Source organism: Falco naumanni, chromosome 7, assembly GCF_017639655.2.
Source record: "Falco naumanni isolate bFalNau1 chromosome 7, bFalNau1.pat, whole genome shotgun sequence".
Classification (NCBI taxonomy): Eukaryota; Metazoa; Chordata; class Aves; order Falconiformes; family Falconidae; genus Falco; species Falco naumanni.
In genome coordinates, this window is record NC_054060.1 from 22,233,052 (window position 1) to 22,250,458 (window position 17,407).

Consider the following 17,407-nt stretch of genomic DNA (forward strand, 5'->3'; position numbering starts at 1 on the left):
AACTTCCTGAGTTGCTTCCTTTCCAGTGTGTTGGCAGAAGGTACTTTAAAACCAGAAATTAAGGGACTGGGGATAAGGAAGTAACTTGTTTGTATCTTGTGTTACAGACCTGGTTACTGGAAGCATTCCACATGGTCAAGCAGCACTTCCAGACAGGCTTATTTTCTATTAAATGAAGTTTAATTTTGAGGTAAGGTTCTGTTTAATTTTCTTTGTTATGCATATAATGACATAAAAATCCTACAGTAATTAAAAACTTTTGTTTGCTGCCTGTATGTATTAGTGTAATGTTTTCTTTAGAGAATGCATGAAAAGTATACAGCTGCGGCTGTGTTTGTGAGGAGAGAAATCAAGCTGAAAAAGAAAAGCGATGCATGAATATTCAAGCTCCAAGTAAACATTGAAATTAACAGCCAGGAGACTAACCTGACCATTACAGCTATTGACTATTTTTAAACAGTTTCCAGGGAGACTGGGGAATATGATCATATAATGAATGAGTTCTCTAAGCCTCAGCAGAAAGGGCCATGCCTTTCATTGGTATGAGAACAAATAGCTCAGAAGATGACTTAACTTTGTTTCATCTTAGTACATGTAAGAGAGGTGACAAAAAGAACAAGAAAAAATCACTGCTGGAATAACTTCACAGATACATTACCATTACTGTACTGTAATGCTTTGAGAAGAGAATGTCACAGAGCAGTAAGACTGGCTTTGGGCAAAATGTTGATAAATCTTGCTCCTGATTCTTCTCTGGAGTTATTTTGACCTTGTACGCATTACTGTTCTAAACCTGTCTCTGGCTTTGACTGCTCATCTGGAAATGGTGCTTGTAATACTAAAAGGTCGCTAATGGAATTTTGTCCTGCTATTTTCCATGTTTGAAAAATGTCTTTAGTGAACTTCCAAAGCAGCCTATAATTAAAGCAGCATGTCAGTTTATATCAGATATGTCTAAGTACAAGGTTAAATGAAGTAAAATCACCAAAAAGTAAATAGTTACTTAGGATATGCACTTCATCATAGGTGCAAATCTTAAGAGAAGGCTAGATGGTTACCTACATTATTTTGTTCTTGTTATTACCCAGCTAGAGCTAAATATTTACAGAGCATTCTTATAATCCAGCCTGTCAGCAAGACCCTTGGAACTATTCTATTTTTAAGAACTAACACTGCATTAAGTTCTCTTTTGCAATGTCTCTGTTTTCCTCATTTCACTGATGCTGCTGTCAGATCAGTTATCAATTGTGGTATGAAATAACCTGGCTAAAGATCTTAATTAGCTTTTGATTTTAGAAATTCCTAAAAAAAGTATTATCTCTTTGTGTAGTTAGACTTACTGTGTATGGGTGTACAACTGATTGAACCGGATTGGTAACTACTTGCTTGTCAGACTAAACAGGTACTTTTGGGACTATTGTTGGTTTCTTAACTGTGAAAGATTCCCTCAAGAAATGGGGGATTTCCCTCCCTTCTGTCAGCAATGTCAGTGCTGCTGGCCGTTGTGTAGGTAAGTGAGCAGTGGAAGAGTAAACCTGTACTCAGGAAATTCAGTGACTTCTTCACATGGGATATTGGTTAACTGATGGAACAATATCCCAGTAGTAGCAGAAAGTAACCATAGTCACTAGTGAAATCACCACCAGTGAAGAATCTGAATAGTAAGGAATGCTTCAAGCCTTTGTCATGCATACACTAGAAGGAAAACAAAAGCTAAAATTTCTGAAAAGCCTAAGTCTGCTTTAAATGTTATGTGATTGTCTTTGCAGAAATTCCATTCATTAGAAGGCTTTTTGAGAGTTAATGGCATGTGTTTACTTGGCATTTACTAACACAAAAATGGCCAAGGAAGCTGATTTTTGCCTCTTTGCCATGATTCAGGGGTTTTTCTGCATCAGGTAGTTCAGATACTGAGACATGAGAAACTTGATGTTGAGGAAAACTTGTCCTTATACAACTTTAATAGGGTGGCTCGCTTGTCAATACGGAATGAATTTGGAAAGTTACTTGTGTTGTTGCTTTTGAGTAGATTGGCTAGCAGCTCTCTGAGAAGAAAATCTTAATGCTTCTTAATTTAGTTAAAAGCCATATCAGATTGTAAAGCAGCAGAGGGAAACAACATGTTTGCACTGGATGGTAAGCAAAATAAAACCTATCTTTTTAAAAAAAGGAGAGAAGAAAAAAAAGCAGTGTGTGTGCTGAATTGTTCTTACTTTTTCTTTCATAAGGGAAAACATTCTAAAATACTGTTGTAGGAAAATGTACCTCCATGTCCTAATGCATATTAGACAACATTAGTTCTTAAAGGAAAAAAAACCACCCAAAACCAAAACCATGTTTTGCTTGGGGATTAGCTCACCAGAGTATGCTGTTTACTTCTGTGAAACTGAAAAAAATGAAGTCACATTTATTTTAGTATGTTTTACCTTTTATCTTATTTTAATAGTTGTGCTAGTTGAATAACTTCTTTTAAAGCAATACTGATACTGTGATGCATGAAATGCTTATGGACTTACTCCAAGGGTGAATATTGAGTGTCAGCATGTAACTTCTGCTGCAGCCCTTACAGTTATATAGGGCAAGCAGATCACAGTTAGGTCTTGTGCTACAAGAATTCTGGAGTGTTGCTCCCTTCGTTCTGAGGTTTTGTTCAGTTTGGATTTTTTGATGGTGATGCATGGATGGTGGTGGTTTAAACTAACCAATTAAAAAATTAGTCTTCGTAAACCACACTGTCACCAATGGTGAGCTGGTTTTAAGTAACCACCCTCTATCACTGCATCAAGGGGATTTCCATGCACTGCATGTGTTTGAATATTCAAAATCATCACCCCAAGATGGAAAGCTTTTTAATTCACTTCTGTTCTGTGGACCAAAACTTTCAAAAAAGGCTTTGTGGAGTTTGTAAGTACAAGAACATGCAAATATGTACGATTTTAGTTCTGGGAACACATGGACAAAAGATGAAAATAGTCAAAAGGCTATTGAATGACTGACTTCTGAATTGCTGTATCAGCACTGGAAGAAAGTGCTCAAGTGCAAATACAGTAAATTGGTTTATTGTTAAAATAACTTACTCCGAGACACCTTTATCTTTTTCGTATGTGATCCAAACAAGAAATCACAACTTTTTACTGATACTGTTATTTAGGGGGAATAAATAATCAGGTCACAAGTTTTCTAGCTCTCTTCAGGATGAATGAAAAATTCTGTTTAATCTTGTAACTTTCATTAAAATAGCAGTGCGTAACTAACTTCTCTTAACTCTCCTAAGTTTCCAGTGTTATGATTATTGAGGCTTAGCAAAATGTAACCTTTGTCTTGAATGTGAGAAAGTCTTAGGTAATTTAAACTTGCTTTCACGTTCTCAGGAAAAGCGTTGAGTGAACACCTAGTAGAAGGTGGCATTGTTGAAGGCCTGTGCTGGTTCTGACAGAGTAGGTGGGGAGGGAGAGTCTCAGGGGGAAGATGGTTCAGGCAAAGCAAATCAGTGGCAGCATCCGAGTCTTCCTGAACAGTGTCCTAAACCCAAGCAGGGTGTTCCTTGCAGGGGTTATTAATTGTGTCACTTAAACATTGAAGTTGCACTTCCAGCAGCTGCTGTAACACACCTTCCTCAAGGAACGGGTGCTCCAGTGAAGCCCAGCTGTGACACAGCACATAATAAGCAAGTAGGAGAATGCAATAAAACTGAGGCTCCTGCTAAAGCTGGATAATTTCCAGATATATTTTAATATCTGGCTTTCTTGGTGATTTTTCAATATTTAATTTCAGTATTTTAGTGCTTTTATTCCCCCTCATTTTAAATGACATGTATATTTTATACTGAGTGAATAGGATGTAAATGGAACTTGAAACTGTGAAGAAATCTATTTTGATGTTTTAATGTGAAATATGGAGTGGATTGGGAAATAATGATTGTCGTAGGCAAGAAAAGTGTTACACAAGAAAACATTCACTCCTGTCTCACCTAGTTGTTACAGTAGGGTGCATCTAAGAGGGAGAGGATTGGAGCTGCACAGGCAAATAAAATACAACAGCATAAAAGGATTTTTTTCCTGTAACAGAACATCTCTGTGTAAGAGTAAGAGGGATGTGGAAGGCTTGAAAAAGTAAGTCAATTAATCTCATGTTTATGCGTGAGAATTCTAGTTTAGGTTTAATTGTGTAGTGCTGAGTGAATGCTGTACATCATCCAGGTACATAGTATAAGATTTAGCACAATGCTTAATTCTAAATATGTTTAGATAAATACCTTGTAAAAATCAGTGATTCATGGCATTTCTTTTATTAACTGTGGTAGTAGTCCCCCCACCCCTCAAAAAAAAACCTAAACCACCAGTGGGATAATGCCACAAGTATCAGCAATTGTACTGAAGTTTAACTTTAAATTTTCCCATTGAAAATTTTCTCTATATTCTTTTGCTGCTAGTCCATGGATAGGAATACTTCAGATTTTTGGAGTATTGCATTATTAATCAGACTGTATATGTATAATTCAATATGAGCAATCCAATGAGCATTCCTTTGCAACTGGAGTTGATTAATGATACTGAGCCTGCAGTAACTATAAGGAGGTTATATTTTAAATGTTTGATGCATGTTGTTGAGATCTTTAAATTTACAGCTGAAGTTGTCAGCCATTCAGTCAGTGACGATGGTGCAGGGAGGAAGAGCAGGAGGGCCGCTTTGACCTTGAGTGCATTCAGTGCATGAGACCACGTATTAGGGAATTGTGTACATGCCTCAGTCCCTTTCCAATGGGAAACTTTCTCAGTGATAGGCAAGACTTAAAAGCCAAGATGATTTTTAGGGATGTACATGTACATGTGCTGTCATAAATGCACATACAAGTATGCTGTGTTTATGTAACATCAGTGTGTTTGTATGTACAAACCTAAAAATACAAATAGTAGATCAAAGCCAAGTAGTGCTTCTGAAATTGAGAGTTGGTGTATCATTAAACATGTTATCTACTGTGTCAGTCGCTTTAATACTTTTTTGCTAACATACATGTTTTTAAAAATAAAGCTGAGTTCTTTAACAGTTTGATTGTGAACACGCTGTGTGTTTCTACAGTTGTGGTTTATTTGTTCCTTTTCAGGGGGTAGTAGATACCAAAATAGTTAACAGATCTTTATTAAATATTGGCATAACCTCTTGTCCATATACATTGTGCTTTGTTGTTGCTATAGAAAACAGTGTGCTTTGCACCGTGTGCAGAAGCTGATAACCTGATGAGATCAGATAAAGATGGATGGATATGGATTTCTATTTAGAAATACAGCCCTCCTTGTGTCTTTGGAGTATGAAGTTAGGAGGATGATGTTATAATATACTCTAGTTTCAAGTACAACTCTCTTGATATTTCACAACATTAATAGCACCTTAGATTTAGGAATTCTCTTGGTCTTATTGTTCTTCTCAGCCAAAAATAATTTTCAAAACTCATTTAAACACTTAAAAGAAAATAAACAGAAAAAGTAATATATGACATAGGACCTTGTGAACAGTCTTCTGTTTCTCAGAAGAGAAGTGCCGGTTCCCAGCAAGGCCCATTTGCTGGGTGGCAAGTTGAGCCAACATCTCACAACAAACAAAATTCCCTGATTCTGTAGCTACTTGGAGCTGGTAAGGTTTTACGCAGTGATAGAAAGAATGAACCACCCCACACAGCTGTCCCCTATAATGTTATTTATCCAATTGTCATCGTATTTTCTGTCTTAACTTTTATGGATTTATTTTGGAAGTGCCTCAAACTCCTCGTGGAAGTCAGCAGTAAAAATGAAAGTTTTGGCACAGGAGTAAGACCTGGGAACACCCTAGAAATTATATAAAAATGAAAACTAAATCAATTGGCTGTGTGATGTTGTCTGCAGAAATTAACACTGAGCTCTCCTCTGAAACTGGGAAATGAGAAATGTGAATTATAATGGAATGAAAAATACATGTTCAGCTGTTGGTTTAAGGTCTTTTAAATAAGTTGCTGTGAAGTCATTTTGTTGTGATTTTTGCCTTTAAGGATGTGGTCTGAGAGGGAGGTACTTTCAGGCTGTGTATTTAGAATCATTGGTGAATCTGAAATTTCCAACCGGGAAATCTTGTTGCCCTACTTATTGTAGTCTTCCTTAGCATAAGATGATATTAATGGAAAAATCTGTTCACAAATAGAAATCCTACAGGGAGAATAAGTCAGTGTCTGTCCCTGATTTGCAGCTCAGATGCTTGAATTGCAGGACTACTTCTGCAGAAGCACTTCTGACAATCTGCGGCTTTCCCGCCTAAATAGGCATTAAGTAAAAAAATCTTTAGTCTTGTAGAGGGCTACTTGGTGAGTGTCTCCTAGGTAGCTGTCAAAGGTTGATCCCAGCTGAAACAAGTGGAAGCCCTAGCTGGAACTTCATGTCTTTGGGTAGAAAATTATATTTGTGGTTGCAAATTGGATCTCAGGTTGATTTCCCTTTAATTGCTGTCTACAATCAATGGAAGCAGTGATGATGACACATTATTTTTCCCACCTGCACTTGGAAAACAAGCTTCTCTCCTTTTTATGCAACTACTTTTTTATTGCCCTCTGGTCTTTTTCTCTACATTGCAGAGGGTGGTGGCTTAAATCTTTGAGGAGGCAGTATATAGTGCAGAATACTGGAATGAAATTGGAGTGATGTGTAATGGTCCAAGATGGTGTTGATTCCTTTGTGGTTCCTGTTTGATCTATGAATTTTCCTGCTAAACTGCTTTCTCCATCGATGTCATTGATGATCAGCTGAGGTGGAGGAGGGCCTGGTAGATCATTTTATTCTGACTTAAGAGCCCGAGTTTTCTGGAGGGACTATTTCTGTGAAGAATGCACTCATTAATCCCCTTCTGGATAGCACAGTGACAGTGGCAGCTGGAATTCAAGGCATTTTGTACCTGTTACAAACACTAGCCTAACAGCCTGTCTTTTCAGTTGTGTACGTGCAAGTGTGTCTGTGTGTGTTCATACACATCTGTTCATATATGCATGCATGCCTATGTGTGTAGGTGTAGAATGAGTTTGAGACTGTAGAATGAGAATTTATTCCATATATAGCACATATCTAGTGGTTTTGGGTTCTGCTGAGTAATGCATTTTAAGACCCTTACGAGAGCTAATCATTACGAGACACAAGAATCATCTGGTGGTTTAGGTACCTCTGGAAACAGGCTTTGCTAAGAAAAATAATGGAATATCTGAATTCAGGCTCACCCATTTGAAGCCTGCCAAGCTGTCTTTGAGCTTTTCCATAAGATCACTGCCAGAGCCTGTTTCATGAGCACATTTGATGTAGGAGGAGGTTTGACCTTAGATTAGCACGCAGTTGGCAGTGTGCTAGGCTAAGTATAATCTAATTGACATGTAATGTTTGCGCACGCTGTTACACCCTGATAAAAATTCAGCAGTGTTTTATGATCTCTTCCTTTCTGTCTCTGTTGTAGGAGTAGCAGCTGCTTTGGGGCTCAGTTGTGGTCTCTTCAGACATTTAGGTTTTCCTCAAGCTTAAACACGTTCAGAAATTTTCATAAGGATTACACCAGCTTGTAATTTCCTTCCTTTCTTATCCCGTAGTTGTGAGGTTTTTACCTTGGGGGTATGGAGTACTCTTGGAGCTGGAGTGCAATGAATGCTATGGTGCTTCCTTCAGACATTCATTAAGGTACATTAGCTTTCTCCTGTGTCTCCATCTCTGTGTTCTCCTGTTTTGTGGCTGTGACAGAGATGCTGATTTGACAGGTGCAAGCGCAGTCCTTGCTCAGCTTTTTGGTTTTCATTAGTTTCGGTGATTCTGGTAGTCACTGGGCCTTCTGCAGTCTGTTACAACAGGTCTTGTTCCGTTCTTTGGCTACTCTTTTTTCCACATGATTTACTCAAAGTTCTTTTGACTAGACATTTCCTGTTTCTTTCTTCTGTTGAAAAAGTGCTCTTATTTATCAAAAAAACACAGAAAAGCCTGATGTTTCTACCAGAAATTTGGTGTTTAAAGAAAATCCTTACAACAGGTATTCAGCCTTTGAGGCGGCATGAAATGGTTAAGTATTGAGACACTGGTTTTCCTTCTCTTCTTCCTCCTCTGTTCAGTTGCTAGCATCAGTAAATCAAATGATCATGCACTAAGCTCATTCGAGCTTGCTGCAATACCATCTGCAACTCCATTGGTATTCTAGATATTGTAAACCATGGTTGGTAACTGTATTCATAGTAAATCTCAAGTAGGTGATGGAGGTTGAAAGAGCAGGAAAAGCTTTTTTTAGTAGCTATTTAAATGTGTTGGAAGGAGATTGCATGATTTGCTGTTTTTCGATTTGACATGTTTTATGAATGCATCGTTTGAGTCCTAGACTGTGCGTAAACTGTTACAAATACTTCCCCAGCATTTGCCAGGTTATGAGGAAGTTATCACAGTTCTGTGTGACCACCTTTCTAGCGGGGGATGTATGTTAGATTGGTATTGCTGTCTTTGCTGACATGCAAATTTTTTGTTGATTTTTACTATTTTCTGTAAACTCTGTTATCTCTGTGACGTGAAAATTGATAAAGAATGAGTTTTTATACAGAAATTGGATTAATCTCATATTGATTCCAAATTGTGATTGCTTGTAGGCAAAAATTGTCTGGATAATACTGTAGTAGATGGTATTGAGACCAGAGTATTTAAGAGGTAGAAACATAACTGCGTTAATTATAATTTAAATTCAAGTAGTGATTGGCTTTGTTTTGAATTCTCCAATAAATATTATTAGGTGGAAAGATAAGTGTGCTAAAGTATTCACTGCAGTGAACTACATGATGCTAATGGGGAAAAAAAAAAAGCTGTTAAACTGTTTGACTTGATATGGATTGTTTTATTTCCTCTTATTTCTTTTCTGTACTTATTTTTTTTGGAAACCTGATTTGGTCTGATAGTGAGGGAATAAGAGAGTAATAGCTCAAGTTTTGAAAAACAGTTCATATACCCAGGTATTCTAATTGACTTAAGCCAAGTGTGCAGTGTCTTGGCTTCTAACATCCCACACTTTGTTGCAAGAATCAGTCCAGCAGTGTGTGGGGTAGTTCCGATGGATGTGGCTATGTAAAGTAAAGGTTGAAGAAATGCCATTAGTGAATCGTTCTGGTGGTCTTGCCTGACAGTTTGATCCTTGACAACCTGTCTCTTCATGGAACTTGAACAGGCAGAGAGGAATTGCATGGTCTAGTTCCCATTGTTCGCTCCATGTCTTTTCAGGATTGTTTTTGCAAGGGTCTCTCTGGCCAGTCCTTTCCAGTGAATTGTCATGGTCCTTTGTTGCTAAAAACTCCATGCTATGACTCCCGTCTCAGGCCTCTTCAATAACGTTCTGCACAGAAAAATGTTGCATTGGGTTGAGTCGGTAGGATCGCTGGTTTTGTCCAATTGTTTTTGCAGGGAGAAATGAATGTGAAATTTCAACGCTGGTAACACTCTGCCTAAGTGACACCAAAAATGTATCTCTGAGTCTGAAACGTGTCTGTGGGAAGCGCTTAGTGGGTTTTTTCCATTTTGACTCCAGGCCCATAACCATATGTTCTGGTTCATATTAGGAATACAACAGGGAATTACTTTGCTTGCAACAAATTCTGTTAGAAGTACTGCTGCCAGCTTGGTTGGTAGGTTGATGTTGACTCTTTTGCAGTTTTAACCTTTGGGCTTTCTTTGTCTTACCCTAATTTGGGCTTTTGTCAGCTGTGTAATTTTACTCATGTTTCCTTTGGTGTGTGCTTCGTTCTGTTTCAAGGCGACATGTCCATGATGACAGCAGAGTTTTGTGTACATAACAAGTTTAAATTAAAATATCTGAGAGTTGCTGGGAAAACAACAATGGTACTTGATGTTAGTCACAGTAAGAGGTGCTTAAATATTAAAGCAAAACTCGACTTTATAAAATGTTATTATGTACAGGTCAGAGAATCAAATACCTAAAGTATTAGAAACCTTAGTAGTTCAACCCTGTCATAGTTGACTGTACCGTATGGCTTCTTATATGCTTTCTAATACTGTCTGATTCTTATTATGATTCTCCTTAATCCTGTATTAGCATGTGGTAGTTTCTTGAATGACCGCATCATATTTACCTCAGTAAGCCCTAAGATTTTGTGTTTACTGCACATAGTTACCTATTCTTAGTTTCTATTAATTGTTTCTATTAGTTTCGATTAACCTGTCACAGTAGGCTATCAGCACAATATGTTGTTCTTTACTTTTGCAGCAATGTTTTATTGTTGGAACTGTAGTAAGTATCTGACTTGTACAAAGGGCACATAGCGGCAGGGTTTAACAAGAAGACGGGACCCATCAGTACCTGATGCTGTTTGTGTTCAGGCAGATGTAATGTGTTATGGAGGTTAGTGTTAGGTTGCATGCTGAGCATTTGGGATGGGAGAGCTTTGTACTGATATAACAAGTTCTGGACTTACATCCTGGTAGGAAAGACAGATAGCATTCAGTATCCCCTTAACTGCCTTTTTTAAAATTTATTTGTTTGTTTGTTTTTTAATCACTGTCTCAAGGGAAAAGACACTATGGGAATGAATGTTTCCGATGACAGTGATTTTGCTATCATTTGTATCACTGACAAGCTCAGTAGATGCTGAAGGTTTAAGTAAAAATAGTAGCTCAAGCACTTGAATTTATATTGAACTATACAGTTTTAAAGTTCACTTCATCTTTTGATATATGGCTGTTTTAACATAAAATAAGCTTTAACACACTCTGTGTACTTGATCAGAGAAAATTTGGGTTAGCTTGCCTGAAGAGTAGCTATAACTTTCTGACTAGGACCTGCTTTGCTTAATACAAATGACAGTCAGCCCCTAACCCTCATCCTAAATTTTCACTAAATGACTGAGCTCTTTGCTGAGCATTCTGCTTTCCAAATGGGCCTGCAAGAAATAATGGTTTTCCAAATCGGGAATCCCTTTGCCTTCATCCTCAATTTGTGAAGCTTCTGAATAAGCAGATGGGGTTCATCATGGAGGTGATGGTTTGGTTGTCAGTGACTACCAGTTCTGTGTAGTCCTCCCTCAAGTTCTTCTGAGCTTATTAAACAGGTGGAGTGCCAACTTGCTAGGTTACAGTTGCATTCATTCAAATACCATTTTTAAATGTTTACTTTTTTCCCTCCCTCACCTCCTATTGCAGTGAACTGTTTTAAATGATGGTGTTAACCGATTGCTGGGATAAATGGATGAAAGCCTACTGAAAGCAGTTTCAGTGCCTATTAAATCCTCCATTTCAGATCAAATTGGTGATGGCAGAGAGAACTATTCCACATAAACCCCATGATGGGACTGGCAAAAAATAATTTTACTTGAGCCTCACTAATTTCGTTGTTTTGTGTAGCAAAGGCTGTTTCTGAAGATTTGTCTACTTCATCAAGTTCTGGATCATAATGCTGATCAAAATGATCAGTATGGATTTATTTCAGTGGCTAAGTGGATTTTATTTTATTCAGTACTTCAACTTCCATAATGAATAAAGAATGTTTTTTATAAAGCTTGTGAGAAACTTGAGCGAACCATTAGTTGCCTTCATGTTCCCTAAGGTAGGTAATTGAGTGACGTATGTGTGAAGTAACTGCTGACTGCCATTCTCCTTCAAGAAAATGATCAAAAAGTTCCAGGACAGCATCAGGTGATGTTCAGGAGGGTGGGAGGAAAGCATCAGAAGAATCCTCATGTGTTTTACCATGATATTGTATCTGGAACTTAAAAATACTGTTTCTGGACCTGAAGAAAAAGATTCATTCATTTTCTTTTGAATGGGCAGAGTATATTACTGTACAAAACTCATAACATATTCTAAGCTCTGCCTATGCATGTCACTTAAAAAATAAAAAAAATAAGGAAATGCAGAGTAATACTTAGACCACAGTAGATCAGCCCAAGAGGTTGTATCCTGGCTGTGTCATTTAATGACTAAATTAACAACTCTGACTAGTTTATTACATCCTACTTTGGGGCATTTGCCAAGAATGGCAGGCATAGTTCAGACCTTTGAGTGGTTTTGAATTGATTCAGTGAAAAAAAAGCATTGAAGTGAGTGTGATCAAAGGTTGTAACATGGACATAAAGACTTAAAAATTGTCCTTCAAAACTGTCTAACATTTCAGCAGTTGAAAAGGGTATGCATATGCAGAACTGTGCAAGCCTGGATTTAACAGCCCACTTGGTAGTTCAACCTATTACTGTTGTTAGTATGATTTAGGATCTGTGGGTGAAATGCTTCAAATAATCAAATCTCCTGCTTTGGAAAATCAGTTTCTATCAGCTTAACTCTTCAACAGAAAAGAAAGTATTCTTCTTCATTTATTCTTCTTATCCTATAATTTACCTATGTGCTCTTACATCATCAGAAATCAGAAATTATATTGGAAGCTGTGTAAGTATATATCCCACTGTAAGCAAGTTACAGCTCTTGTGATGGCACTAGATTAACCTTACAAGCAGTATTCTGGTTTAAAAAAATAAAGACAAACACCCCTAATAACAAACCCCTCAAAAAAACCCAAAACAACAACAGCAAAAACCCCACCAAAAAAAAAAAAAAGTAGTCTTCTATACCTCAGATACTGGTTTTAATTATACTCCTGGAATCTGTTAACATCTTTACTACCATCTTCCTGAGGACTCTTTTAAAAGAGCTCCTCTCTACTTCAGGAACATTTAATTTGGAGAGGAACCTAGAAAAAAGATGTTGATTCGCTTTTGATTCCTACAGAAACTCATGTTCTGTTTTCAGCTTTCTCCTGCAGTGTTCTTGCAAACTAAAAACAAAAGCCTGGAAGCCCCAAGCTCAGCTTCTGTTATCCAACAGCTGGTTCAGCTCTGGTTGGAAAATGAGATTCCTCCTGTAGTCCCTTGTAATTCGTACTTCCTTTTGAAGATACATGCGAGTAAGTTAGTTTGCAAATATGCCTTTTGACTTAAAAAGCAAACTGTAGTTGAATTGCTAATAAGCTGACTGTCCTATAAACAACTCTTAATTAGAATAAAATATTTTGGTCTCTTGCATAATTCTGCTTGGGGGTACTTCCCTGCTGGGTTCTTAGCAAAATAGATGCTGTTCCTCTACAGCTATAACGTGTGAACTGAGAACAACATGATTAGTGCTTACTAAGAATTAAAGTCTGCTTTCACAGTAGCCTTTCAAAGCTTGCCCTAGTTCACCTTCATTTTACTGGGTTTTTTTTTCAGGTGGTTTGTTTTTAAGATTCAGTATTGCATGCTACAGATAAATGCTGTGAATTTTTCCTGATACTCTTGAAGGTTTTAACTGTAAACTTGTTTATCAGGATGTGTGCTGTGCGTATGCAGGCATTGTGGTTGAGTCCAGCTTTTCTCGGGGCAGGGGGGCATATGAGAGGTCTTGCACTTTAATTGTCTGTGCACATTTAGAAACAGAAGATAAATGCTGTTTTGTGCTGTACAGTGTTAAGTTCCTTGTATTATAACTGATGGAAGGAAGGACTATGCTTTTTTTGCTTGCTTGTTCAAGCTTCAAGCGTTCTGACTAGGCACCCCAGACAGCATGCAGTGCCTGAGCTTGTCAGGCTCCTTTTGGACTCCCTAAGTTGGTATCTTTGTACTCATTGCCTTTAGAACATCATTTAGAACATCAGCTTATAATCTATTCATTTACTGCTCTTGCCTTTGTCTTTGAACTAATTAGAGGGAAACTTGAGGGTCGGGTTTTTTTTCTCCTTTCCAGCCACCAGAAGAGTGCATACTGCTCCCTTCTCAACTCACTGACAAGATGCAATTTCCAGTCCAGTGTTTACAAGCGTGACACTTGCACACCAGTGATAGTTATTGCTGAAGCACCTCTTCACACAGTTCTTGGTGCCATGGCAAAGCAGCTGACCAGTGGTGACATGTTCAGTGTCTTGTCCATCAACGAGTGGATGATGAGGGCCTTGCTATGACATATGTCCATACGTTTCAGGCATACAACCCACAGATGATCATTCAGCTCCTATGCAGTGTTGTGTTGGAGAATCAGCCTAGTGTTCCAAGAAGGCATATTAGTAGCACCCCTTAAGCACCCTTGAGAGCCTTGTGGTATAAACGAGTTACAAATTGACAGCAGTGGAGCACTAAAGAGAGGGTGATCTTCCCTGGAAAGAAGCAGTGTGACCTTTTATATGTTAAGCACATAAGGTATCAGCTAGTTTAAGTGCCACTGTGGGTATGTAGTAATATGTGCGTTGTTATCCTTCATGCCTGTGCAATCATCTGCCCACTTGCCTGCCTTGTGGTTTCATCATCCTTGATTCTGAAGGATGACGCTTTCATTTACATTCATAATTCTGGAAGTACCATGTGTAGCTGTCAGTACAGCTGGGTTTGTATTTTTGAGTGCCTTTTGCTTAAGGAGTTCTTACTGGGCTGGGCAACAGTCCACTAAAGAAGTATTTGGTATTTTGGAGTAGAATTAGGCGTTCAGCAGTGGGAAAAACAGACAACGTAATGTGTCCTGATTTCCTGATGCCCTGGGACAGCAGTTGGGTGGGGGGAGTACTGAAAAGAATAGAGAACTTCTGTCCCACTGGATTTTCTTACAAAGTTAATCTAGTATAAAAATACATAACTTTGCCTATACTAACATGTACACATGCAGGCTTTTAGACTGTGACAGTCTCATGACCTAGATTTGTGTTTGCTCAAGCCTGAATGAACCAGTTAAGAAATATCTCCAGGGAGACAGACCTCTACTAAATCATCGCAAAGCTTTGCTTTTAACCATAGCACCGGCAGTGGCAACTTTCCTTTAACTGGTTGGGCGTAGTCCGTGGTTGACAGTGTCAGTGTTAGCTGTTCCGCGTTTGCCTAGTTTAGCAATGCAGATATTTTTGGATTGTGTTCTACTTCAAATGCTGTATTGGCAAGGGTGTGAAATGGAAGGCAAAGAAGTGTTCATATCCTCATAGCATTAAGCAGAGAGAATATTAAGCTGAGACTCTGCGTTCTCTGCTTAGCAGTGCAGCTCAAAGTACACAGATAATGTCATGGCCCCATCAGCTGTCAGACGTCGCAGACGTTGGGGTAGGAGTGTACAGGGTAAGCCAGGTGGGCATGTGAGTGATCAAGGAGGTCAGTGTTCACTAACTGGTCTCCCCTCTAAATCTCATTTCTCCTATGTATCTGATAAGCCATTCTGCTGTTTTACTGTATACTTTTAGCTTGATGATAGTTGATTCCTGTTGGAATTATGTCATGCAGACTTGTCCTTGTCAATATTTGAAGACACAGCCTTTTAGCCTGGGTTACATGTCTCTTGAAAGCCCTTGTAAAATCCTTCTCAAGATAACTGTCTCTTGTACAGCAGCTGATGAGGCAGTTGTAATGTCAATGCCACCTTCCCAGTCTAGCAGAGCTGGATTCTCAGGTACGATATAATTTCTTGGGGAATCTTTTCTGGAGTCTTTGTAATTGCCATTTTATTGTGCTAGTTAATCTGAGCAAGGTATAGTGGAACAGACATGTTCTGTACGTTACCCAAGACTCACATCCATAGTATTGATTTGACTGTATACTTTTAAAGTAGCGCAGAGTTGGATCCCTCACTGATTCAGAACCCACCCAGTGAGCCTTGCAAAAGTCATACAAGCTTTTTAACTAGGGCAAACCTGAACATCATCAGTACGGGTGTCATCCACCTTAACGCTTTTAACAAAGACAAATTCAGAAAGAGCAGACAACTCATTATTCTGTACTGTTACAGAAGGCTTTGTAAGGAGCTGGTTAGGAAAGCCATTTGTGGGAGCAGCAGAGTAGTTTAGCACCAACCAAAGGATTCTCAGATTCCTTGGTGGTGCTGTTTAGTTTCCTGTAGATTCTCCTCATGGTCAGAAGACCGAGAAGTTTCCCACTAGAGCAGAAGCCTACGGCTTGGGTCACTCATATCCCTCTTTGTAATGTGGGTGAGGTACTTGCTGGACAAAAAATACCCAGTGAGGTACCTCTCTGAAGCGTGGAACAAATAGAACAGGCTGGCCTTGATTTCTGGAGTGACTGGGGTAAAACCGTGAGCAAATTTTGATACATTAAAACTTCCTTTGGTCTAGAAATATTTTCTGCAAGAGATGAATGGTGTTGAGTTTTTTTCTTAAATTGGCTTGCAAATGACTGGACAGGCTGCTCCGTAGGACCTTGAACATTTCCATGAACTCTTTTTGTGCACAGGCTAAGAAGAAAGTGTGTGTACTGTGCAAAGGAGGAAAACATTATGGAGAAAAGGGACTATAGATACCGGTTTCACTTTTTTTTATTGTTAACGAAAATACTTTGGCCGTGGAGTAGCACAAACAAATTAGTAGTGATACAGCAGCAGTGCATATCTATTACTGTGGTGAAAGTGATTTGGGAAATCTTTGGTGCATCATCATGAGTTTAAAAAAGTCCACCAACTTCAGCACTGTTAAAAGCCAACTACTGAGAATATTTTAGTGTTATCTCATACTGCAAGTAACGGTAGTTGATGTTTCTAGGAAATCTGTACTTTTGTCATTGTCTTTTGATGCTGTGTTGCTTAATTAATTGGTAGGCAGACTGAGCCAGCAACTACACGAAGTGTTGTAAAATGTCAGATCTAGTCATCCAGATCTAGTAACAATGCATGGACATAATATGGCAGCCAGAATTAGATGGTGCATTTTCTGTAAACTGCTTTTTAGTAGTTTTCATACAAACTACTCCAGTAAATACAAAGGACCTAAGCATTTGTCAGGATGTGCCAATCCTTCATGTGCTGAATTTTCTGCATTCAGGAAGAATTTCAGGAGGAGGGAGAGAGGTACTGTTGATGCTAGTCACCTGTTGGGAGGGGAATAGAAAGAAGACCTGGGGGGAACCTGAAAGAAGTAAGTTTCTTATCCCACTGGTTCATTTTCCTGTTATTTATAGGGGGTGGTGGGTGGTGGGGGTGGGGGGGTGTTGCACTAGGAGCCTGAATAAAGAACATCTGTAACCATGCAGATTTATACATACTTACAGCCGAGTACCACTGAGTACTGCAGCACTACAGGTTTGGCATTACTGAACCATGACGTTAATTTTTGCCCATATAGTTAAAGTTCCAGATGCAGTTTTCTGGTTTTATTATTTACTGATTTTACTCAATAGTATAGTTACTCCAACAGTATTGGTATTGCCTCAGTTCAAATGCTAGCTAGGTTGCCTGTGCCATGTGGTACAGAATGTGGTGCTTCTGCTGAACGGAGCATGGGGCCATTAATCATTCTTGAATGTTTATCTGAAAAGTAAATTTCCTGCTGACTGTGTGGTTATATTGATGTCCTTCAACAGGGGACAGCCAAGCTGTATGGAAGAAGGAAGTGGGAGAGTAAATCCGTGCAAAAACTATTCACTTCT

The 17,407-nt window shown here is 38.6% G+C and overlaps 1 protein-coding gene across 5 annotated transcripts in view; it reads left to right on the top strand.

The window, feature by feature from the left end:
- Positions 1-17,407, top strand: part of TLN2 (talin 2) — a 206,463-nt gene that overhangs the window by 63,098 nt on the left and 125,958 nt on the right. For 4 of the 5 annotated variants that reach the window (XM_040602224.1, XM_040602223.1, XM_040602226.1 and 1 more), the window contains one exon: positions 108-190. The exons of the other annotated variant lie outside the window; for it this stretch is intronic. The gene's annotated coding sequence lies outside the window, so the exon portion shown is untranslated. The remainder of the gene's footprint in view (positions 1-107; positions 191-17,407) is intronic. 5 annotated transcript variants of the gene reach the window in all.